The sequence below is a fragment of the Ambystoma mexicanum genome, unplaced genomic scaffold (genome assembly GCF_040938575.1).
Source record: "Ambystoma mexicanum isolate Mex_15411 unplaced genomic scaffold, UKY_AmexF1_1 Mex_scaf16, whole genome shotgun sequence".
NCBI lineage: Eukaryota > Metazoa > Chordata > Amphibia > Caudata > Ambystomatidae > Ambystoma > Ambystoma mexicanum.
The window spans coordinates 1617993-1643411 of record NW_027182391.1 but is presented as its reverse complement, the minus strand read 5'-3'; the positions used below and the strand labels follow the sequence as shown (position 1 = coordinate 1643411).

Sequence of the window (25419 nt, the reverse complement as noted above, 5' to 3'; positions counted from 1 at the left end):
GCCTCCTTGATCCAGCCCAACACTTCAGACCAGAAGACTTTTATTCGGGGGCACCCCCACCACATGTGCCAATAGTCTGCCTTTTCCCCACATCCCCTCCAGCATTCTGGCTTGATTGTTTGGAACATTTTGGATAACCTGACTGGGTCGTATTGCCATCTATGCAGTAACTTGATTGCGTGGAGCTTGTATTGGTTTCAGATGGATATTTGTGTGGCCGCTTGGCATATGGTGTCCCATAGGTCCGGTGTGATCTGTTCAGCAAAGTCTTTTTCCCATCTGACTTTCAGTGCGTCCGTGTTCACTCCCTCCCCTCCTATCAGTGCCCTGTACATGTTGGATATTAGGCCTTTCATCTCAGTTCTTGAATCAAGTATTTTTTCAAAGGGAGTGAGATCTCTCATAAATTTAGGCTTCCACAGAGGTCTCGTCAAAACGCCTTTAATTTGTATATGTTGGAAAGTGGATAGTGGACCTATTCCGATGGCTTCCGTTAGTTCTAGGAGAGGGATGAAGGAGTCTTCTTTGTAGTTGCCCAACTCTTTCTAATCCTGCCTCATACCATGCTTGGAATCGTCCTACATTTGGAATGTGGTCGTTGATTCCGGGAGACCATAAGTGGCTGAAAGGGGCTGGCCAGGTGGTAATGTTTTGCATGTTCTTTCCTTGTGTCCAGATGTCCCAAATGGTGCTCAGTATGGGGTGACCTTTGAGTTTTCTTCGAATTCTGTCCTTCGGAGCCCAGAGCCATTCCGAGACCGTGGCTGGTGAGAAATAGTGATTGTCCATATTGACCCAATGGATGTCTGTTTGATTACGCAGATGTGGGATTAGAACTCTTAGTTGGGATGCTTTGTAGTATTTGTGTAGGTTAGGGAGTCCGACCCCTCCCTTGTCTTTGGGGAGTGTTGATCTTATACGGGATCCTCGCTTTCTTCCCGTGCCATAAGAATTGGAGCATGGCCCTTTTGGTTTCAGTAAAGAAACCAATCGGGATCGTGATGGGTAACATTTGGAAGGGGTATAGGAATCGCGGGAGGGATACCATCTTTATTGCATTAAGTCGACCGAGCCAAGATATTGTGAGCTTATCCCATCTTGCCAGGTCGGACCGGAACTGGTTTAGTAGGGTAGGGAAGTTGGCCTCGTATAGGTCACTCAGCTTTTTTGTATCCCCAGATACTGTAGTTTTGTGTGTTCAATTTTAAGGCCCAGGGGAGAGAATTTGGTGATATTTTCATCTTCTGAGCCTTGAAGGGGGAAGAGTGTCGACTTAGTTTTATTTACTTTGAACCCTGAAAGTCTACCATATTCTTCCAGCAGACAGAGGGCTCGAGGGATGGGAGAAAGGGGGTTAGTAATGTGGAGGAGGATGTCATCTGCATAGAGGGCAATTTTGTATTCCGACGACCCCATTCGAATACCCTCTAGGATGGGGTCGGCCCTCATCGTTATTGCCAGGGGCTCTAGTGAGAGTGCAAAGAGAATTGCTGAGAGGGGACATCCCTGTCTAGTCCCACTTTGCAAGTTAAACCATCTAGAATATTCACCGTTCACGAATATTGAGGCTTTAGGGTCTGAGTATACTGCTTGTATTGCTGTCCTAAATCTCGTGCCCATTCCCACTTTACATAATACCGCTTTTAGGAATCCCCATTCCACCCTGTCAAAAGCCTTTTCTGCGTCGATAGAGAGAAGGACCGGGTCATTATCCAGGGTCTGGGATGTATGAATGAGATGGAGGGTTTTGCGCATCGTGTCAGCCCCCTGTCTCCCGAGTATAAATCCAACCTGGTCTGGATGTATGAGTTGCGGGATTAGCGTTTCCAACCTTGCAGCCAGGATTCTAGTATAGATTTTCGCGTCAAGGTTAAGCAGGGATATGGGGCGGTACGAGGCACATTTCGTGGAATCCCTCCCTGCCTTGGGGATCACTGTGATCAGTGCCCTGGTAAATGAGTCCGGGGGCTTCCCCGTGTCCATTATCTCATTGAAAAGGGTCGTCAGGAAGGGAGACAGTATTGCAATGAAGGTTTTATAGAATCCGGCAGTGTAGCCATCTTCTCGGACTTCCGATTCTGTGATAGGGGATTCCAACAGTTCAGCATCTTGTTGTGATATGTGGGGGACAATTATTGAGGACAGGTACGTTTCAGTATCTATTTGTTCAGGGTTAACTTCAGAGGAATAGAGTGCCTCGTAAAAGTTGGCGAAGGATTCTGGAATAGTAGTGTGAGCGTATGACGTTTGGGAGTTATCCTCAGAGATTTCTAGTACTCTTCGTTCAGCTCTCTGCTCTCGAAGCCTGGCAGCGAGAAGCGCATCTGACTTGTCCCACTTTTCATAGAATTTTTGTTTCAGAAACCTCAATTTGCGCACCACTTGCTTGTGTTCTAATAGTTTCAGTTTGTTTCTTTTATCTCTGGCTCTACTCATTTTTATGGGATCTAATTCTGCGTCTGGGTCGGGTTTGCTCTCCAGTTGGTGAATTTCTGTTCGTAGCTTCTGTTCGATAAGATTACGTTCCCTCTTTTTTGAGGAGCCTTCTCTTATCAGAATTCCCCTCCAGGTAGCCTTTCCTGCCTCCCAGACGGTCTGTTTGGATGCCTCCCCATTATCATTTGTTTCGAAGAATTGGGAGATTTCCATCTCCATTTCGGCTCTGAAGACAGCGTCTTTCCAGAGGCTCTCATTGCAGCGCCATTTGCCACTCCTGGTCGGTAGATTCGCCCACTGAATGTCTGTGAGGACCATGTCGTGGTCCGACCAAGTGATCGGGGTTATGCCTGCTTTAGCTGGAGCCTCAGCGAGGTCTCTGGATAGGTATATGTAGTCAATTCGGGTATACGTATTGTGTGGAGCGGAATAGAAGGTGTAACCTTGTTCTTCGGGATGATGTGCCCTCCACGCGTCTATCATATTATACATTTCCATCCTTTGCGCAAGCTCAGTTGGCTCAAGTCTGTTCTGGTGGCTCGTGTTGGGGTTCCCAGGTTTTCAATCTTTGACCGGGTCCGCCCATTGGTTAAAGTCTCCGCCTAAAATAATGTGCCCGGTGGCTTCTAGTAATATCTTGGGAATCGTTCTGGAGAGGAATCGCGATTGTCCCGTGTTCGGGGAATGCAGGGTCGCAATCGTTACGTTCACCTTACCTATTTGCCCATTTACGAGCAGAGCTCGTCCTTCCACATCAGACCATGTCCTGGTAGGGGTGAATGCTATGCCTTTTCTAATGAGGATTCCCACTCGTCCTTTTCTAAGCGGGCCAGAGCCCCAGTATTCGTTCCCAACTCGTTTCCCAAGGATCGGTCTTTCTTCTCCTTTTTATATATTTCGTTTCCTGCAGGAGGAGGATATCTATTTCAGCCCTACGGAATTCTCTGGCGACGAGGGACCGTTTCGTCGGTGAATTGAGTCCCTTTACATTGAGTGTCCCAACTCTCAAGGAGACATTTTTCCTTGTGTTAGTGTCAGTTGTCATTGCTCTTTCTCATGCGAAACAGTCTCTTCGTGTGTAATTGGTACTGCTTTTTACTCGTGGAGTGCTTGCTGCTGCGCTTGTTTTGGTTTACTATGTACGCTGCTTTGACCCGCCTCGGCCCTGTGGCCTTTCCCTCCCTCCCCCTCCCTCCATCCCCTCCCCATTCCTAATTGAAGGCGTCCGATCGAACCCGGCATGTTGCTCCAGGTCGGCATCGGACCACTTGGGGGGGCTGTTACTTCACGCCCCTTAACCAAATAAGTTATCTTTGTCCAGAGTGAGCCCCTCCTTGATTCCCCCCTAATTTTTGTCATTAGAGTCAGGAAAACGTGCATGTGTTCGTATCGCCTCATTACATCGTTCACTTATTTAATTGGAACTGTTTTACCAGTGTCGCTTGGGTTCAGTGATCTGCTTCTGGGGAGATATTCCCTCTCCGGAATTTTCGTGAAACCTTTACTTTCTTTCTCCTGGGGCCTTGGATTCGCCACTCTCGTCCTTCTCCATGCGTCTCTCCTAGGCTGGCCACCTCTCCCCGAGTGCCAAGAAGGTCAGATATGCACGTTTGTATTTCTTTCTCGGATCTCAGCCTGAATCTGGTTCCCTCGTATTCGAATGAAAGTGAGAAGGGGTAGCCCCACCTGTATCGAACGTTCTTTTCTTTGAGCATCTTTGTGAGCGGACCACATGTTTTCCTGAGAGCCAGGGTAAGGGAGGAAAGGTCTTGGTACATTGAGATTGGTGCTCCCCCTAGCGTGATCTCGTCGCTCCTTCTGGCTTTTTCGAGAATTCTAGCTTTGTCTCTGAAGCGATGGAATCGGGCAAGAACCGATCGTGGACCACCCGTGGGGCCACCTGCTCTATGTATTCGTTCCGTTATTGGTTCATCCACTTCATCGTCTGCTGTGAGGAGACTGATAATGTTGTGAAGTGTTTCCTTGAGGTCCGCCTCCGTTTCCCCCTCTTTCTCAGGAATTCCAATGATGCGTATATTGTTCCTTCTTTCTCTATTTTCCAAATCGTCCAGTTTGAGTCTGAACTCATCTTCTTTGCGTTCCAGGTCCTTCAATCTCTGTTCATGTTGTATCTCTAACGTGTCGATTGAGGTCTGGTTATTTTCCACCCCTTCAAGCCTGTCCTCCATGCTGTCGAGTCTTTGGGTGATCCTGTCTATTTTGCCTCCTTTGTTAGTGCCCAAGTTCTTTATTTCGCCCAGAAGGGCAGCAATGTCTCCTTTCGTTGCCGCCGCCAGTTCATTTCCCATAGTGATGTTGTTTGCCATTGCTGGTTCAGTCAGGGCGGGAGAAGTGGGGGCGTAGGCGAAGTGCAAGAGCTTGTGCTTGAAGTTCATGCGGGGTTTTGATGGTAATGTCGTGGTTCCTTCAAAGCGACAGGCAGAGGAGGCACACGCCCCTGTTTTGGGGGCCTTACCCTCTGTACTGATCCGTTACAAGGCACATGGGGTAGTACCCTCTTGGCAGTGGTGGATTGGTTGCAGCTTTAGGTTTGGGTATTGACAGTATACTGCTGTGATGATGGCGGGGAGTGTGTACTCGGTTCCTTTTGAATGGAGGAGGCACACGCCCTGTGTCCAGGGGCCTTACCCTCCGTTTGGTATGTTTTCTGTTTCGCCGGCGAGGTGTACTCCGGGGGGGCCTCAGGATTGGAGATGCCTCGCGCGTGTTCTCAGGTGAATCGCAGCACCTTTTGGTACACGTGCCAAGATTTGGGGTCTCACCCATGGTTTACCTCTAGTGTCGCTTTCTCCGTTCGACACTACGGCGTTCTGTGCCGGGGTTTGTGGTTCGGAGGGTTGTCCCGCGCACCTCCACTACTAGTGGGGCCAAGGCAGATTGTAATTCTGGTGGGTTTCTCGTCTCACTTTCAGGAGTGTGTGTGGTTTACCGGTGGGGCCCCTTTAAAGGGTGCAGGAGGCCATCAATTACCTTCTGGAGGGCCAGTCCGTGGTGGGGTGGTTGTTTCCACGTACCCGTTTGCCGTGGGTGCACCTCGCTTCTGGAGTGGAGCCGAGCGTGTTGTGTAGACTCTCCCCGTTTTGGCTCCTGGGTGGTCCGTTAGGTGGTCCGTGGGTCGCTTGGGGCAGAGGCCTCTTCTCTGGTAAGCGCAGAGTGCTTCAGCGCCGTTATGTCCCCCACTGGAGCGTCGGGATCCACCGGAGAGTTTGGGGGGGGGGCCAAGATGAAGCGTCGAGTCCCAAAACCACTCACGAAGAGTGGGTCCGCAGCCGGGGGCGGTGGAGTGCAGATGTCCGGTGGCCCTGAGCTCTCAATGTTCGGCTGCTCGAAGGGGGGCGGGCAGTGAACAGGCCTCGCCAGACGTTATGGGTCCTTCGTGGATGCCAGGCAGGGGAGGTATCTTCAACGGGGGTTCGGGTGGGTTCAGGGCTAGGGCACCCACCTGTTCATGTCAGGGATCTGCTCAGGGCCGTGGTCATCCGCGCTCGTGTAGGCTCCGTTTGCGGGTTCGTGTTGTGGGCTTTTCCCGAGAGTGCCCTGCAGCGCACGTGTGCTGGGTTAGTTTCGCTTTCTCCCCGGTCCGGACGGATTTCGTCGGGATCCCAGGCCCGTTTTCGCTCGGGGTTTTTCCCAGTGCTGGGGGGAGATATTCGCACAGCAGCTTCACGCTTTTTCTCCGGTGGGGGGGGGTCAAAAAAGTGGGGGCTCAGTCCATCTTTTAGGGCGGCTGCAGCGGAGCTCACGCAGAGTTCATGCATGTCTCTGCGCCCCCTGGTGGGTGGCCACACCATACTGTTGATTTTTATGAAAGTTTGCTACTTATTGCCACTTCCGTGTTACTTATAGCTCTCTTATTTATAATTATTGCTTATCCATCCCGGACCTAGATAGAGTATACACTCCAAACATATGTTTGTATAGTGTTACTGGGTTTCCTTTGATATTGAGAGTATGTCATCACTGATGTCATCAATGGCACTTGTGATGTCATCTTTGATGCCATGAGCGTGAGTCATAGCAGTGCACAGTGGTGGCGCGAGTTATGGTTGCTTAGCTTACCATAACTGGCGAATTGCAGGGGTTTTTCGGTTTTACCTGTAACCATAACGTCCCTGTAACAACGCTTGTCCATTGAATTGCATAGGTTTTTACTAGTGCAACTTAACCATAACGTTCCTTTAGCAACGTTTTTGCCAGTGAATTTCATTGGTTTGTAGCAGGATACCCTTAGTTTGTGAAGAAGAACTGTGCAACATAGTGAAACTGCTGGCAGCATGTTAATGCACATAGCAGTCGCAGACTATCCGTCTCTTTGCGTACATCGGCTGGCATCCATCTTGCTGAGGAAGGCAGCTGCTTTCTTACATGGTGGTACCTATCACCAAACGCAAAAAATATATACAAAGAGCACCATGTCGAAGAATGGGAAGGGAAAATAGAGTAGGTTTGCAAATTGTGTTCTTAAAAAGCAAACAGGAGAAAGTCATAGGGAGGACACCATAAGGGAATGCATGAACAACAGAAGTAACGTCTGCCTTCACCAATCATACTGCACTGCTACTGTACATGGGAACAAAGAACTAACAGCCAGAGTAACGACTGGCAAGTGCTAAGAGCAGAACGTCACTACAATGTACTAAGGAAGCAACTTTCTGTAATGATTGCACAGGTGCTGCAGTATGCAATAGTACATAAGTATAACGTGTCATTTTGAAACACAGCAATGCCAAGCACCTTAGCATGGCAGGAATTAAATGTCCCTCATGACGGAATGACTTTGTATAGTAACCCAATTGGTACGCACAGTAGTGTGTACCGTAAATTATGTACAATAAATTCCTGCATGTACCTCAAACACATTCTGTTTTCGGTAAGAAAACATATTGGAAAGGAAAGCAAGGCAGTGCAAGCCGCAACCCTTCCACAACAGCATGTGCGCATAACAAAGGAAAGAAACTCTGTAAATACCAAAATGGACAGGCTGGAAGTCAAAGTGAAGAAATTGGGGAACACTTTTGCCGCCTTAAAGGTTGCATACAAGGATATGTTTTGGACAAAATGGCACACGTGCACGTGTAGTCCTTTCCCATGCCGGAGGCCGCCATCCCCTCAAAGATCGTATCATGGGAGATGTTACGGTGACACAGCAATCTCTTGCTTTCCTAACAACCAAGTTCTGCAAATCTGCATTGCCCCACAGTAAGTATCCACTTGTGCTACCCTTTTCCTTGCCTAATGGCTTGTAGGAATGTGCACAAGTGAACGTTAATAATGAAAATGTTGCTAAGTGTTTGGGAGGTGTGCTTTTTTTTCCTGAAATGGCGTTCTCACTCAGCGGCACACAATCCTCGTTGCACCAGCAGGCTCTGCATGTCCGCATGTTGTCCACCACCTATCAATGCATGTGGGAGCAGACGTTTGTGTGTGCTGCAAGTCCACTCATGTGTATCTGTTCCTCTGTGTCCTGGTGATATCACCACTGCACAGCATATGCGAAGGAACGTTAATTTGCTCGTGGCGTCCACCCACGTCCTGCAGATAGCTATGCAGATAAACATCCCACCTGCTGTATCCTATAAATAGGCAGTGTCTTCCAAAATGGTCAGCGCACATGTGGCACACTAGTAGTCTGTAGAAAGTTGGCAATGGTGTGCATAGTATACCCATACGCACAACACAGTCTGCCCAAAACGCGTCCAGCAGAGTCGTCCCAAAGCATACATGCGAACATTCTGTGACCAACAATCTATAGGAATCTTAACGTTTCAAAAATAGTAATTAGCATAATGATGACGTCATGGAAAATGATGCCACATCAACTTGACCGTATGAAATGACAGTCCATGACATCACAGGACATTAAGTCACATGAACTTTGATTCAAATGAGTAACCTGTGCATAATGTGACCAGTTTCTGCCTCACCAACATACATTTTCTTCTTCAAACATACCAATAACAACAATGTAAATCACCATTCACTTTGGATTTTTAGAACTGCATAACACCTGGTTAACAATTTATTAGATCACGAAACTTGTACTTCTTTAGGAATAATTTAATAGTTCTTAAAACAAACATGTCTGTAGGTGAAGACGAGCAAATAAATAAAGTGATAATACTGTACTCGGTAGGTAAATGCAATAACTGTTTTAAATTTTAGAGGCCTAACACAACCTACATTTTTAACAAAAGACAAGTGTAAGTGGTGTTAGAAAACCTAATGTTATATTTAAATAAATAAGCATCAGAAAATTGGGCCAAAATATGATGAAACATATAATACAGGGCGGGAAATTCAGGGGAGCTGGGAGCTATTTAGTTCCTGCTTGTAGCATAGACGAGTCTAGCTAGCTTGACACCCAACAGTCACCAGGAGCTACATTTGACTCCCAGACCAAGTAGTGCCACACAAGCACACCTATGTGAATTTGGGACAATCTATAAATAAACATTATGACATGTATATGCCATTTAAGGCATAAGGGGTCATAAATAATAGATAAACCGATATGTTTCCATCTTTTGTGGAAGCTACATTTGCAGAACGATCTTCACTAGCTCCTTGTTGCCCAGTGGTAGCTCATGGTCACTGGTCAATGCTGGATACCCAGGAGTTGCTTTTCTCTCCTGATTCTCCAGTGATAGCTCCTGGTCACTGGTCAATGCTGGATACCCAGGAGCTGCTTTTAGCTCCCGCTTCTCCAGTGATAGCTCCCGGTCCCTGGTGAATGCTGGATACCCGAAGCTGCTTTTAGCCTTTGCTTCTCCAGTGATAGCTCCTGCTTCTCCAGTGATAGCTCCTGCTTCTCCAGTGACAGCTCCTGGTCACTGGTGAATGCTGGATACCCAGGAGCTGCTTTTAGCTCCTGCTTCTCCAGTGATAGCTCCTGGTCACCTGTCAATGCTGGATACCCAGGAACTGCTTTTAGCTCCTGCTTCTCCAGTGATAGCTCCTGGTCACTGGTCAATGCTGGATACCCAGGAGCTGCTTTTAGCTCCTGCTTCTCCAGTGTTTGCTCCTGGTCACTGGTGAATGCTGGATACCCAGGAGCTGCTTTTAGCTCCTGCTTCTCCAGTGATAGCTCCTGGTCACTGGTCAATGCTGGATACCCGGGAGCTGCTTTTAGCTCCTGCTTCTCCAGTGTTTGCTCCTGGTCACTGGTCAATGCTGGATACCCAGGAGCTGCTTTTAGCTCCTGCTTCTCCAGTGTTTGCTCCTGGTCACTGGTGAATGCTGGATACCCAGGAGCTGCTTTTAGCTCCTGCTTCTCCAATGCTAATTCTGAGGCCTGTAATACTAATTGAGTATTAGAGTAGAGCCCATAGTGTCCGTACTAAGTGGAAACATGTTGGAATCTCTGAATGAGAGGAGAGGGTAGGAACAAGAACATAAAGCAGAGGCATCAAACAGTGACAATTGAGTACAGGGTACACCCTTTGAAAGGTGCAGTAGAGGTCAACATAATATAGCACTCCGTTTCCTACACAGTCAGTCAGACCTCACAAGAAATATATACGCTGTTGGGGGTCTGTGAAAGGTGCATTAGCGACTTCAATACCATATCACTCAGTTTCCTACACAGTCTGTCAGACCAGACACGATACAGAAACACTGCGGGGGCCCTGTGAATGGTCTTCACCAGTGTGTCACAAAGGCATGTGACAGGCCTCGGGTAGGCTGGGGTAAAAGAGAATCTCTTGAAACCATTTATGGCAGAAATTGGGTATATTTCACTTTTGGCAATGTTCAAATGCCAACATACACAGTGGTTTGGCCAGAAGTCATTTGTAAGGTCTAGCCCCCGGGTCTTTTATTGCAATTCTTACACTTATACTCTGATTACTTAGTGTCAGTCATCATTACTCATAGTCCAACTCTTCCTTGTCACACTACTTATTTAAAGCGATCTGCCTTCCCATAAGACCCTTACCCTTATTTGTTTTTCAGAGCTGTAGCCCCTTGCAGTCCGGGATAAAAAGCACCTGACATGTCCAAGAATCTGCCTGTCTATACCAAAGTAAAACAGGCAGTAAAATATAAAATGCATCCAAGGTTCACAATGCTGCCTGATGGAGCCATGCATGTCACTGAGTCTGTAAACAGCACGGTATATAGTGCATATGCAGATAGCAGCAATCAGAGATGAAATGCAAGAATGCATAGCAAACAATTATGAACAGTAAAGTGCTAATGCTTGCAGCTATGTCGCTGACTGAGCCAGATCCGACCAATATACACCCCTACTCAGCCACTGGTGTTTGCCTCCCCGAGCACTGAGATTGGTAGGAGGAGGTCTTTGCTTGCAGCTCACAGCCAGTGCTGGTGTTGTCATTTAGTGAGGATCCTGCTGCAAGGACCTCTGGGAGCTGTAGTCATCAGGTTTGCAGTGAACCCACTCACACCCAGACCCACAGTGTGGGGGTGTATCCCACAGCGTGGTACTCAAATGCAGGGCATGTCGCCCTGGTGTAGCACCCTATTGGACTCTGAAGCTTTCACCCTTGTCCTTAGAGGTGCTGCCCCAGGTCAGGTCTCTGCTGAGTGCACCCCCTACCCTTGTTACCACTAACCTGCACACCTCCTAATCCACATCCAGTCCTATAAATATTTATTTCTAATTGGGGACATGTCTAATATCTTTTAAGTGTAGTATGAATTGCACAAAGCCTGGCTCCTGTTAAATAAAAAAGTATCAGCATTCCCATTCTAATGCCAAACATGGAGGGGGAGCAGGGGTTATGGCGATGTCCCCCCGCTTTCATGACATATGAAGCAGGGTACATTAAAGAAAGAAATGAAAGCACCCTGCGGCACCAGCTCCGACCCACGTTAGTGGGAGGGAACTGATGCTGCAGGGGTCCAGGAGAGTCAGCGGCACACTTCTGTGTGCCTCGCTCAAAAAGGTAACTGATGGGGAAAGCTGAATGGTAAAAAGTGATCTGTATGATCTCGCAATTTCCTGATGTGCAGTAATCATGTAGATCCCCTTCCAACACTACCCAGAAGATGAATGTCGGAAGGGTAAGTGGACGTGGATCACCTGGACTGTAGAAGAGTATGCCTTGTTCCTCACGCATATAGCGCAGGAAGAGGGCGTGTGGAAGGCAACTGCACAATACAACACCTGCGAAGCTGAGGAGGAGCAATCCATATCTAGGCTTCCCAGAGTCCTCCTCCCACCAATCAGTTGCTCAGGCCTCCTGCAGGTTCAGGCCTACCATGGTGGCATGGTGGTATGGTCCGCTGGGCATCCCTCCAAGGAAAGGGCCGTATTGACAATGGTAGCCAGGCACTAGAGTACAGAGAGGTGGGCATGGATAAAGGCAGCAAGGTGTGGTTTATTAGACCAAGCACTGGCAGGCAAAGTCATTCACAGTATCACAGCAGGCTGATGCGAGCTAATGATGCAGGGCGGCAAAGGGCCTGGCCCATCCACAGCTTTTACTCGGGCTAGAATTACATTGCCAACTTGTGGGAGAATATTCAGCCGTAGGTTCCTGACAGCCCAGCTGAAAGCAGTTCACAAAACTGTGGAACAATGCAAGGATCTGGGAAAACATGTGCATTACATTTTTGGTAGAGGAAGATAATGGCAAAGATATAAGTGCCTCTTGAATGAACCAATGGACCTGGCTCTGTTGGGAGGGGTACTGGGTCAAGGACCAGAATCTGGCTCATTCTGCTTCCTAGTGAAGAACCTCGATGATGGCATTTTTAATTCATTTTCACTCAGCGAGTTCAGAAGCGCACATGTAGAGACAAGGATGGAGGGTGTTGCGGTACAGCAGGGCTTTTTTATTGCAATCGCTCATTATTGTACATTGTGGCCAGATAAATCACCAAAATTGGATTCAAAGGGGACTTGAGTTTGATACGTGCCACACAGGGATATGGTAAGGCCAAGATTGTTAAATATTGTGGGCCTTGACATCCTATAAAAGTTCTGTTATGTTAACAATATTTATAACGCGCACGGTCACCAGAAGGCATCATGGTGCAAAGTGGAACAGACTGGAGCCACAGGAAGGCCTAGAATAGCCACATTTTAAGAAGATGGCAAAAGTGGAGGCTGCTTTAGCACACACAGCCTAAGGTTGTGGCTGCACAGTAGACACACCTGAGAACAGATGGGGGCCTTCCAGGGTTTATCCACTCCGAACATGGAGCACTCACAATGATTGTATTGGCTCACATCAACCTAGTGTTTGTCCTCCATACTGGAACACTCAAAGGTTCTTGCATATACTGTTGTGATAGCTACCTACACTAGATGCACAATAAATTTACTAAGGTAGGACTGGCAGGTGGGCGGTTGGTGTCTCGTGCATCCTGGTGTGACGAACTATGCATACTTTTCACACGTACATAAGTCTTATTCCATGGTTGATGCCATATGGGTTGCAACAGATGCTGGCAATGGGATTCTCACCTGTTCAGATAACGAATCTGGGGGATTATGTTGCATAGGTTCCCCTGGAGTAGGGTGAGTAGAATCTCCACCGTAAATCAACAGGAATCATGTGTGCAATCACTAAATGGTTTAAATCAATTTGTGGATATTGGCAGTGATCGGGCAACATCCCCATTGGTTGCTAGGGATGTGATGAAAGCAGTTCTTGGTCGCAGCACAGAGGGTACAGGGGCATGCTGAGATTCAACCTAGGGGGCAATTACCAGAATCCACAAAAAAGGGTCTAGCTCGGGTTAGGGGAGTCTGATAAGTAACCGACCCATTCACACCCACTCCCTAACAATAAAACAGACTATGTACCCCCTCGTGAAATCTACACAGTGGTATTTTGAACAGGGAAACAGAAGTGGAACCCATCTAGCAGATTACATTCAGTACCTAGCAATGAGGCATTTGTATAAATAATTAGGAGGGCAACTGGGGTGTTTTGGGGAGTTCGGGGAGTCTCTCATACACTTTACCTCATTGCCAGAAATGTCATTCTATTGGTCTCTGACACAAGCTTGTTCTTTCTGTCACTCCTGGGTTAGAGGGATGGGTTTGGAGTTTATCTAGGTTTAAAGTCCATGTTTGAATGTAGTGCCAGCGTGGCCTGTGCCATTCTCACTGTGGGAAGAGATTGGCCCTTTTCCTTTAATTCACAATGCATTATTTATTTCCTCAATGGTGCTGTTGGTTATATTATTCAAGTTTGGGCCAATACACATTTGCCCAAATGTAATGGAGTCATCAGTGATTACATAATAGACTGGTCGGACATATGGCCGATTGGTGACAAGCTGCTACTTACTTAGTGTCAAACGCCTGCCTTTATCATTTGTATATGGAAATTGGGAGATTCCATGCAATAATTGCTGAACAAATAGAATGATAGAACATATATACATGTTCCTGATGATTAAACTATCCATTTAAAAGGTTTATTCATCGAGCTGTATTTTGTTTTCTAATGGTTTGGATGCTAAAATGTTCTAAATAAAAATTAATCACACTATACCTGCTGCATGTTACCTCAGTCCCATTAAATGTTCTCAATGGAGCACCACTTCTCTGCCACCCAGTAGGGCTCCTTTCCCCAGATAGATGGCACTTCAAAGTCGTATAAGTTACTCTGTGAGCTCACATCACTGCTACCGAGTAGAGTTGCCTTATTACATGTGATGCCTGCGATTGTGATAGTGTTGAAACTAATAATGTGCATCTCCTTTTATGTTAATAGGTGACTGATGCCCCCAGAAATGCAACAACAGTGATTTTTAGATTCTCTGGACTAACGCAGTGAAAATCTTCATTGTTAGAATATGCAATTTCCAAGCATCTTAGAAGAGTGCACGTTTGGGGTCCAGTTGTCTTTTCAAAGTATTCAGGTGCTCAGATTGAGAAGCTTGTTGGATACATGAACATGATGGCTTCCGTCCATGCAACCCCTTCCTGGTAACATCCAGTAACGAAGCTTGTTCAGTCTGTTAATCCTGGGGAGTGGGATATCTAGCATGAAAATGACAATGTGTTATGTGCTGTAAGAAAATCACTTCTCATTTGTGCTCTGAATTAGGGAAACGGTTCAGTGAAAAAGGTCCTCTTATTGGCACCTGACAAAACAAATTGGCAATAAACTTTGCACATGCACAGAATGTTGGAGCAATTGCCATATTAAGAACATACTTATTGCCCTCATGAAGACATGGGTGAAAAACCTTATCAGTGCACTGAATTTGAGACTAGCCTCCATTTGCATGATACACTTATCTGCCACCATCAAATGCATAACAGTGAGAAACAACATGTCTGCAGTGAATGTGGGAAAGGGTTTGCTCAGAAGGGACATCTGATTAGCCACCAGAGAACACATACGGGCGAGAAACCTCATCAGTGCAGTGAATGTGGAAAAGGTTTTGCGTGGAAGCAAGAACTTATTAACCACCACAGAACACATACAGGTGAGAAACCTTATGGGTGCATTGCATGTGGGAAAGGGTTTGCTCAGAAGGGATCTCTTATTCGCCATCAGAGAACACATACAGGTGAGAAAGCTTTCGAGTGCAGTGAATGTGGGAAAGGGTTTGCTCAGAAGGATTATCTGATTAGCCACCAGAGAACACATACAGGGGGGAAACCTCATGAGTGCATTGAATGTGGAAAAGGGTTGCTAGAAAGCGAGAGCTTACTTTCCACCATAGAACACACACAGGTGAAAAACATTATGAGTGCAGTGAATGTGGGAAAGGGTTTGCTCAGAAGGAACAGCTGACACTCCACCAGAGAACACATACAGGTAAGAAACCTCATGAGTGCACTGAATGTGGGAAAGGTTTTGCTCTGAAGCAACGCCTTATTATCCACCAGAGAACACATACAGGTGAGCAACCTTATGGGTGCATTGAATGTGGGAAAGGATTTGTTACAAAGAGAGAGCTTACTATCCACCAGAGAACACATACAGGTGAGAAACCACATGAGTGCAGTGAATGTGGGACAGGATTTGCTCGGAAGCAATGCCTTATTAATCACCAGAGAACACATACAGGTGAGAAACCTTATGAGTGCACTGAATGTGGGAAAGGTTTTGCTCGGAAGCAATGCCTTATTATCCATCAGGGAACACATACAGGTAAGAGGCCTTATGGGTGCATTGAATGTGGGAAAGGGTTTGTTACAAAGGGTGAGCTTATTAGCCACCAGAGAACACAAACAGATGGAAAACCAAATGAGTGCAGTGAATGTGGGAAAGGGTTTGCTCAGAAGAGATATCTTATTCGCCACCAGAGAACACATACAAGTGAAAACCCTCATAAATGCACTGAATGTGGGAAATGTTTCAGTCAGAACAGTTCCCTTATTAGGTACCAGACAAAACATGCAGGATGTTGTTATCTGCCATGAGGGAGGACATGTAGGTGGTGAAATCTCTTCTGCAATTGAAGGTGCTTCTGATAGAACAAGGTGCTTCTACAATGCTACTGAGTGTGGCATGGCTGTTGCCTAATACTGTGAAGAACCTGCCTCCACTGTGGTTCTTGGTTTCCTTTGGCACACAAATGATGGCTGATTATGATTGTTGAATCACTGCTGTTTGAAATGCATCCCTTCTGGAATGTTCAGAAGGGAGACTGTACCTTCTGTGTTAAGGTAACCATCCTATGGAACACTTTGCCTAAGGACCTCATGCTAATGAATGGACACCAACATTTTGGAAAAAGACCCAGTGGTTGAATCAATAACTATAGACCCTCATTGGATATATTAGATGTCCCCCCCCCCTCCCTTCCTATTTTACAGGGAAGCTCCCAACTACTGAAATGGAACCCAGAGGGCATCTTGTCTTTTTCTGTACTGATATTATGCTCTTGCTACATAGATTCTAAAAAAGGATTCAGGCTCAGAGTGCATTTCCCTTCTCCACTCCATTGCACAGCTCTATCAATGTACAACCCTTACAACATACTAAAATCAAAGGTTCTGCAACACATCCACGACAGTTCCTGTCACAACTAATGCAAATGTATAGGGATAGAGAAGGTTTTCACAGGAGAGGGGTATAATATGCATTACATAACAGTGTTATTAATTACCATTTCACTGTACCAACGTCTAAAAGACCAGAATGACTAACATTTTTAAAAAAGCATGTATTTATTGACACACATAAAAATCCCTCATACATTCTTTCTAGAATAACACAATATTCCAACTCTCCAAGTTCACATAGAATTCAAACACATTTGCTTGGCTGTTAAGCATCAACTCTCGTCTTCTAATATCAATTCAATCTACTTGATGTCTTTAGTCAAGGACATTCCAAAACATGTCAAGCATATAAAGCCCTGTCCAACTCCACCTGGGGTTTAAATCGCCTTATCCCTTCTGTTTAAGGAACATCTAAGTCCAAATAGACCTGCTCTATCATTGAAGCAATATATATGAAACGGCATCACATTTCTAAAGGCAAATCACAATGGTTTAACCTTTAAAGTAATAACTTGTAAAGGCTCATCGAAACCATCCTATGGCAAATCACAATATATTCAGCAGTACATTTCAATGGGCCTCATTAGGGGTTGGGCGGTCCGGAATTAACAGTGGCAGTAAACCCGCCGCCACTGTTAATTCGGGACCACCCGATCCCGAGTCCTGCAGGCGGGAGGTGATCTTCCCGCCAGGTCTGACCTGGCGGGTTTAACACCTTCCGCCTGCAGGCTGACGAGGAAACACCGGCAGCATCACGAGATGCTGCCGGTGTTTCCATGATCCCCATTCCCATTGAGTAATGGGATTGGGGATTAACACCATTCCGCCTCCTTGACTCCCGGGACACCGGGGTCGTAATGCCCTGGTATTTCCGAGACTCACGGAGGCGGAATGGTAATACGAGTTCGGCGGTAACCAGGTGGTTTTACCGCCGCGGTTACCGCCAGACTCGTAATGAGGCCCAATGTATATCATAATGTTCAATGCATAGCAAAATGGGAGTACATTATTCCATCAAGCAAACCCCATTGCACTACTATGCAAATCATGACTCAAAGGGACAGCTTAAGGCATACGCCCCTTGCTCCCTCTGACAGGATCTCAGCATGGCATTGCCTCAGCAAGTCAGCCAGCCCGCCCCTGTATAGATGCTTCTCAACCTTTAACATTCTGATGTCAGGTGCTATAAACCTAATTATTTCCAGATTTGACTATGGCAATGACATTTATTCTGTGCTCCTTGGCATGTGTGACTAACTTCAGATGGCACAGAAAGTGCTAACCTGCTTCTTTCAGGCATTGACAAATGTGGCCATTTCACTCTTTCATTACGAGCCACACGGGCTACCTGTGACCTCTCGCATTGGGTTTAAGGTGCTTTGTCTAGCTCATTGCGCCATTCATGGCAAATGCCCCACCCCATTCTGCATTGGATCCTTTCACCGTTGTCCTCCTTGTGCCTTTAAATCTATTATTCTAGAGGAGGAGGTGATGTACTTCTTCGTTTTTTTTCTTCTTTCTTTTGCTCCCTATATCTGGAATGCCCTCTGTCTAAGATTGCATGCCACCACCGACCATATGACCTTCAGAAGCTTGCTGAAGACCGATCTGTTCTGGTTTGTCTTTTCTTCATTTTGCTGGATTCTCATATGTTTTAATGTCCACCTGCTGTTAGAACCCATACACCTTTGGCTGAATAAGTTCCATAGAGAATTATTTTTGTAATTTTAAAAAAAGGCAGCTTTTAATACCATCCCTACAATAAGCGGTGTATTAACCATTTACTCCCCAAGAATTTGCAAGTACTCCCTTCAAATATGCTTTCTGCCTCTCAGGTTCATGAATATATTGAGGCCAGTGATGCCAGCCAGGCAGTACCAGTGGATGGTGGTCTACAGAGATTTCTCCCTGATGTATGGAAACTATAAAGTAAACAATTTATATTTTATTGTATATGAATTGCTAGTTGTAAAGAAGTGTGCATTTCAAAAAATTCACATTTTTTCTACTTAAATTATGAGAAAACGTGCCTCTTGGTAATGTTTTTTCTGATGGATGTTCCTGCCACGGATTCCTCATCTATGATATCATGAGGCTATTGCCATATCCTAACGCAGCTGTTCCCTGGAAACATTTCCACCGCTAGGGGGTGCTGCACCACTCTGCATCTGTCCGCACCTCTACAAGTCCCCTGCCAAAATGTTGTCTGGCCAGTATAAGTAGTGGTGCCATGACCTCAGTTTCACCCTCTTTCGCTAAAATTCTGGGGCAGGTAGGGAGTGCGATGAGGAATCTATGGCAGGAATATCCATCAGAAGCAACATTACTGAGAGGTAAGTAATTTGTTCTACTAATGGATACCGTCCTGCCACAGATTCCACATCTGTGATGGACTCCCTAAGCAGTATGAAATCTGGAGGAGGGAGGAAAGCAAGGACACCACCTAAACCAGAAAACTCAGAAGGACTGCCCTATCAATAATGGTGATACTGGCCCACAAGGGAATCCAAGCAGTAATGCATAGCGAACGTGTGCAGAGACGCTCACATTGCTGCCAGGAAAATGGCCAGGACAAGGGACCCCCATTGCCAGGCAGAAGTGACAGCCCATACTCTGGTAGACTGAGCCCTGAGACCCTCATGCACATCCTTCACACCCAGATCATAGCATTATGTGATGCAGAGAATGATCAACCTAGACAGGGTCTGTTTGGTCACAGCCCTGCGAGCACCAGTGTAACCAACAAAAAGCTGGTCATCCTTCCTAGCGTCTCGAGTATGAGTGATGTAGAACTTTAGGACCGATACTGGCTCCAATCGATGAAATCCTTCCTCTGCCTTAGAAGGCTGAGATGGAGGGAAGAACACAGGAAGATGGATATGAGAGAGATGGAAATTTGACATGACCCACAATCCTGGGTGCCGTGGTCTTCGCCCAGACAGTACTAGAAATCGTGATACAGATTGAAGGCAGACATCTGCCTATCGCAGTCTGCTCATGGCTTAAAATCGAAGGCCTTTGATGAAGTCTGCATGGCGAATCACTTTTAGAAAAGCTTGACGAGCATGTTCCCGATAAGCGAGCATAGTGCGTGGAAAAAAGGAACTATGGGCCCTGCACTTGAAATGACATCGAGGCCAGTATAAGTAGCAGGGACCATAGTTCCTTTTTTTCCATAGAGGCTTTGGACGGACCTGACGCAGCCATTCCCTTACTGTGGCTACCATCTATCGGCTAACTGGTCAGATCTCCTCCTTCCTCTCCGAGTGGGCGGACCTCTCCTCTTCCCTTCTGGTATCGACCACTCAACTCCTCCTTCTTGGAGACTTTAACTTCCACCTGGATGCTTCATGTCCGTCCTCTGGACTCTTTCATGACCTCTGCGACTCTCTCTCACTCTCTATCCTCCCCTATGGCCCGACTCACTCTGAAGGGAATACTCTTGATGTTCTTATCTCTACAAACCTTCCCCTCTCTATCCCTCTCACCACTCCTCTCTTCTGGAGTGATCACTTTCTCCTTTCCTTCCAGCTCTCTCTCTCCACCCCTCAGGCCAAGCCAACTCCAGCACTGCCACCTACCTTCTCGGTTACCTGACCCATGAAGCGTGTGTCAGTTTCTGCCACTTTCTCACTCACCCCCAGTCCCCATTTGGCTGAATCACACCCTGACACAGCCCTCTCCATGCTCCACTCTGCTATATCTGATACTCTCAATGTTCTTGCCCCTGTCATGAGGATCCACTTGAAGCCCAAAGCCAAGTGCAACTCCTAGTATGACTCAGACCTCACCACCCTTAAATGCAAGTGCAGGGTGGCTGAGAGGAAATGGTGTGCTTCTGGTACATCCTCTGACAAACTGGCATGCTGCCTGCTCCAAAGGCAATACCGGCTCTTTGTCCGCACCAAGAAGCGAGCCCACATCCAAGTCTTCATCTCTGGAGTATCTAACAACTCAGCCAAACTCTTTAAAATCTGCAAGGAGCTGGCCAATCCTACTGCAGTCTCTACCTCTCCTGTCCCCTCCCAGGCCCTCTGCAGGGACCTGGCCTCTAATTTCATTTCATTTCTAAAACTCAGGACATCCTGTCCTCTCTCTCTTCCTCTCCTCCTCCCTCTATCCCATCTCTTCCTCTAGCCCTTCTTCAGCCATCTCTCCTCCCTCCTTCTCTGCCTTTCCCCTGTTCTCCCCAGACAAGGTTTCTACACAAGTTCGATCTATTAAAGTATCGCCAAAACAGGTTCACCCGTGTTCCTCTAAAACCATCAAGGACCACATTGACACCTTGGCCCCTGCTCTAGCTGACTTCTGCAACCACTCTTGCCAATTTAAAAGATCTTGGGCCTCATTCCGAGGTTGGTGGTAAGGGATTAACGGCGCCGGGAAGGGTGCGGGAGCCGTCAACCCCTTACAGCTGCATTACGAGGTCCCTTAGCGGGACCCGCTAAAGGACCAGCATGCTAACAACCGGCCCGTTATTAACATGGTCCCCATTCCCATTGAGGCCTATGCCAGTTGTTGCTGCTTCATCTGTAAAAACAGATTCTGTGTAGTATTGTGTCTCGAGGTCCGTGGCTTCTGCCCCTCCCACTTGAGCTTTGTTTTATTATAGTTGGGCGATTTTGAGTTTGGCTTCTCTCTTTTGTTTGTAGTGCAAGTGCTGTTATTCTTGCGCCTTGTGTTGGCATACTCGAGTCGTAATGCTGTTTTCAGCCTACACTTGTCTAACACTTTCCATTTCTTCTAACCTAGGATTTATACTGTCCTCCTCACTGCTCATGCCATCTGAGCTTTCAGACACATCGGCCGGGCTAAGTAGATTTACTTTTCCTGCCTTCGAATGTGGCTTGATATTGTTGTTTATATTTTGTTCCTGGCATATGTCTGACTCCTTTTGCTCCCCTCTCTCCAATACTGCTGTACCCTGTCTTCCTTCTCGGTGTGGACTTATCGCATTTGTTAATTCTTCACCTGATGACCCTTGGTGATCGTCCCTCTCCATGGACCATCTATTTATCGTCTGGTCATAGTTTTCTTTCTCTTGTTGTTGTGAGGTTGCCATAATGGCTTGTACTAGAAGAGAGATATTTGAGGGTGGTGTGTCATCGTTAATCATTTCAGTGATATCTTTATCACTATCAACGTTTTCTCGCTGTTGTTCATCATCAGGGGTGACTGATTTTCTCCCCCTTCACATATCAATCTCTAGCTTTGGGTTCCAAACTGTGTTATTACCCACTTCGCGGGGCTCTTGTTTGTGCTCCAACTCCTTCTGTGTTCGCATTTGTAATTTGCTCTCTCCTACGGTTAACTGCTCCCATTGAACCCTGTCGGGATTTTTCTTTGCAGTAAATTCCTTATCCCTTGATTCCCTTGTTTCCTCCTTATTCAGATTCTTCCATTTTCCTCTTTTTGTTTCTATCGCCGGGAGAGCACACAGCGTTTGGGCACTTGTACTTTTTTCCAAATTTCTTTCTTGTTCCGTCTTGTCGCTTTTCCGACTGGGGGTTAATGTCTGATGTTGTTCACTTCTCATTGTTTTCACCCGGCGCTTTTCGTTTTACTATGCCTCTTGTATGGGACTTGTGTGTTGTTTCAATCTGCTCCGCTGAGCTGCCGGGTACCTTCCTTTGCCGAGGGGAGGGCTTTAACAGGCTTCTGCGCTCCAGGCCTGTGTCTTTGCTTCTCGTCCTTTGACTGCGCAGTCTTCTCCCCTCGTCCTCCTGGAAGCGTTTTGTTGCCAAAGCGTCCCAGCGGTCACGGACGGCAGCAGACTGCTGCAACCTCTGCTACCAGCTCTGCGGCCGCTCCGCCGTGCCTCAGGGATTATGTAGATTGCCCCGCCTTCGACTCCAGTGAAGGTAGGAGAAAGACTGCAGACAAAAAGAACGTGGTGACTGCAGCAGATTGCTACAACCTCTGCTACCAGCTCCGTGGCCACTCTGCGGCGCCTCTGGGATTATGTACATTGCTCCGCCTTCGACTCCAGTGAAGGTAAGAGAAAGACTGCAGACAAAAAGAATGTGGTGACTGCAGCAGACTGCTACAATCTCTGCTACCAGATATTATGTGCACTGGACTTGTGCCAAACAAGGAGCTGTTTAGCTGTCTTTACATCGGAATGTACAAAGGGAATGAGGTATTGGACTGTATGTGCACAAGACTATGCACGGGGAGAGAGCTTAGGGACTGTATGCACAACAGAATGTACACAGGGAGGTAGCCATGTAGTGCTAGTAGTATGTGCACCATGCTACTAAATAATAGGTTTGACAGGAGAAGGTCCCACCTCCTTCTCTGGGGCTCACATAAGGCTCAACTCAAACCTAGGAGAGAACTGACAGCTCTCTCTCTCTCTCAGACCATCCTCATGTGGATGTCATTGACACTTGACAGATCTCTTCACCATCCTTCCACTGGGTCTGACCACTACTGAGTACAGCAGAGGAGCTACCTTGGGAACGGTCATACAGTATGGTGTCAATGACTGACTTGGCAGTCATTCTATGTGGGGTGGCAAAGGCCATATGGGATTGTGATCGGCAATCAATGTTAGTAAGATTTTCACAGAACTGGTAAATCTTCCTGACCTGGATCAACCCCAGAACATTTTGCTTTAATAGTGGAATATTTTTCCTTAATACCTCAGTGAGTGGGAACCTTTTTCCACACTCAGAGAATCTTTAACTCTTTTTATGGGTGTCATTTATTTGACTCTCCACAGTGTATTTTTAAAGGTATCCTCTACAACAACTTATTGGCAATATGTGCCTGTTTTTGCTGGGTTGTCATAGGGGCTCCCCTTTTAATTTTCCTTTGATAACCTTGAAAGAACTACAGTTCCCAAGGGTAGAAAGGATCTTTGGACCCCTTTTACATTTAATTCTGTGAAGCCACCACACCCCACCTTATGTGGAGTGCTGGGGAGATACAATGTATTCCCTTTCACATTAAATCTGTAACAATTCTGTTACAGGGACAAGCTTACCTGCAATGGCTGGTGGCAGTGATACCTTGTATTAATTTGGTGCACATTTACCACAGGCTGTGTTCACAGCTGCAGTATCGGCACCTAAGGGTGCTCATTTTACGAACATGGCACCTGTCTTCTTTGTTTGCCATTTTAGTGTTTATTGTTCTTTCTTGTTCCTTCCTCTGACATCCAGGGTGGGAAATTCCATTGTGTGATTTTTATCTTCGGCGGGAGTCCCCTGGACTCCCTGCCCAGGCTTGAGTCTGTCTTTGAGAGCAGGAAGTGAGGAAGGAGTCTAAAACTCCACAGACCTTTGTCTTCCTCCTTGCCTGAATGGGGACAAATCCCAGTGGGGTGCTGGCTGTCCTGATTGGACAACCAGACCGTCCCTTCTTGTAAAAAGCATGGAGAGAATGCAGAAAATGTACTGTAGTTCCTTATAAATACTGGAACCTGGAAGCTGAAGACAAGTCAACCACTGGAACCAAAACCAAAGAGGATGATGAAGGGATGAAGGAAAAGTGGTTGAAATGATTTCCAGCGACCGGAGAGCCTGCTGTGTAACCGGAGCCTGCTGTAGCCCTTCCTTCCAATCGTTCTGGGGACTCCGAAGATGACGACCCCAATGCAGAGCCTGGTGTGACCCACTAGACTCAGGAAGACCTGCATTTTGAGCCATTCCACGCATTGCTGCAATACCCCAATACTCTGGGCTGTCGAGCCACTGTGCGGTGCACGATCTTCCGAATTCTGAATCTTGCTGAAACTTCGTGGGCATCCTGGTGGATTTCCAGAGACATGAATTGAGTCCGAAAAGTCCCCTCAACAGAATGCTGGACCTTTGTAATGATGACAATTCAATGCGATTTTCTGTCTTCTTCTGTGCTCCTTGAAAAGGGACCAAATCCGCAGTACCGCATTCAGCTGCGAGAAACACCTTGCCTACAGCCTTCATCGAACCCTGCTGCAAAGTCCCCTCCAAGGTCCTGTTTTCAGTCACCACGACAAGGAATCCACTAACCGGGTTTTTGGCTGCAGATCCTGAAGTCCTCCAGCTGCAGAATCTTCTTCAATGCTGAGGTACTATGTTGGCTTGGGTATGTACTTACCTTAAGAGTCTTAGGATTTCTGTGTAGCAGTGGGGTGTTGTCTGTGATGGGAGGCTGAGGATGGAACCCTGATGATAGAGCTCTTTCTACACCTACTCGGGAACAAAGAGCCTTCAAGAATTTGGAAACGTGTTGGCTGCCTCGGTCTGAGATAATCTTATCAGGAAGACTGTGTAACCGGAAAATGTCCTGAGCAAAACACCTCTGCCATCTCCATAGCGGCTGGTAAAGGAGAAAAATGTGCTAACTTGGTGAGAGTATCTATCATTACCATGATACAGGTACAGGAGTTTGACACGGAAGGTCAACTATAAAGTCTGTGGAAATGAGCCCCCAAGGACGCGTATGCATTTCCGATTGAGTCAAAAGGCAGAGGGGTTTGCCAGATGGGTATTTGGCTATGGCACAGACCGGGCATGCTTGAAGATAATCCTTGACGTCTCTCTTAAGATCCCGCCAGAAAAAAGATCTTGCAACGAGTTCAGTGGTGTTGGACTGTCCTCTGTCCGGCTGTGAGTGAATCGTGACACCAGCTAATTATCCTCTTATGCAAAGGACCTGAAGGAATGTACAGACGATTTCCAAAATATATCAATCCGTCTTATTCCATATAAGGAGTCTTTCTCTGATGCAGAAGTCTGGGCATTTCTGAGATCAAATCTGTTTTGACCTCCTGAAGAAAGGTATTGACTAGTCCGAGAATCTTATTTCTCTGGAACATGCGCTCTCTAGGATGCATAACGCCGTCTATAACGGACTCTTTCCAAGATAAGGCATCAGCTACCTTGTTGTTGGTACCGGATAGATAGGTGATTTGGAAATCATACTGGGCGAAGAAATAAGCCCATCAGGCTTGCCTTGAGTTAGCGCACTCCAAAGTTTTTGTTGTCTGTTCTGATGATAAATCCATGTAGGGATGCCATAAGTAGGTGCCGCCA

At 46.7% G+C, this 25419-nt stretch overlaps 1 pseudogene; it reads left to right on the top strand.

Annotated features, from left to right (window-relative positions):
• LOC138554395 (zinc finger protein 615-like) overlaps positions 1-25419 on the top strand; it is a 97642-nt pseudogene that overhangs the window by 22972 nt on the left and 49251 nt on the right.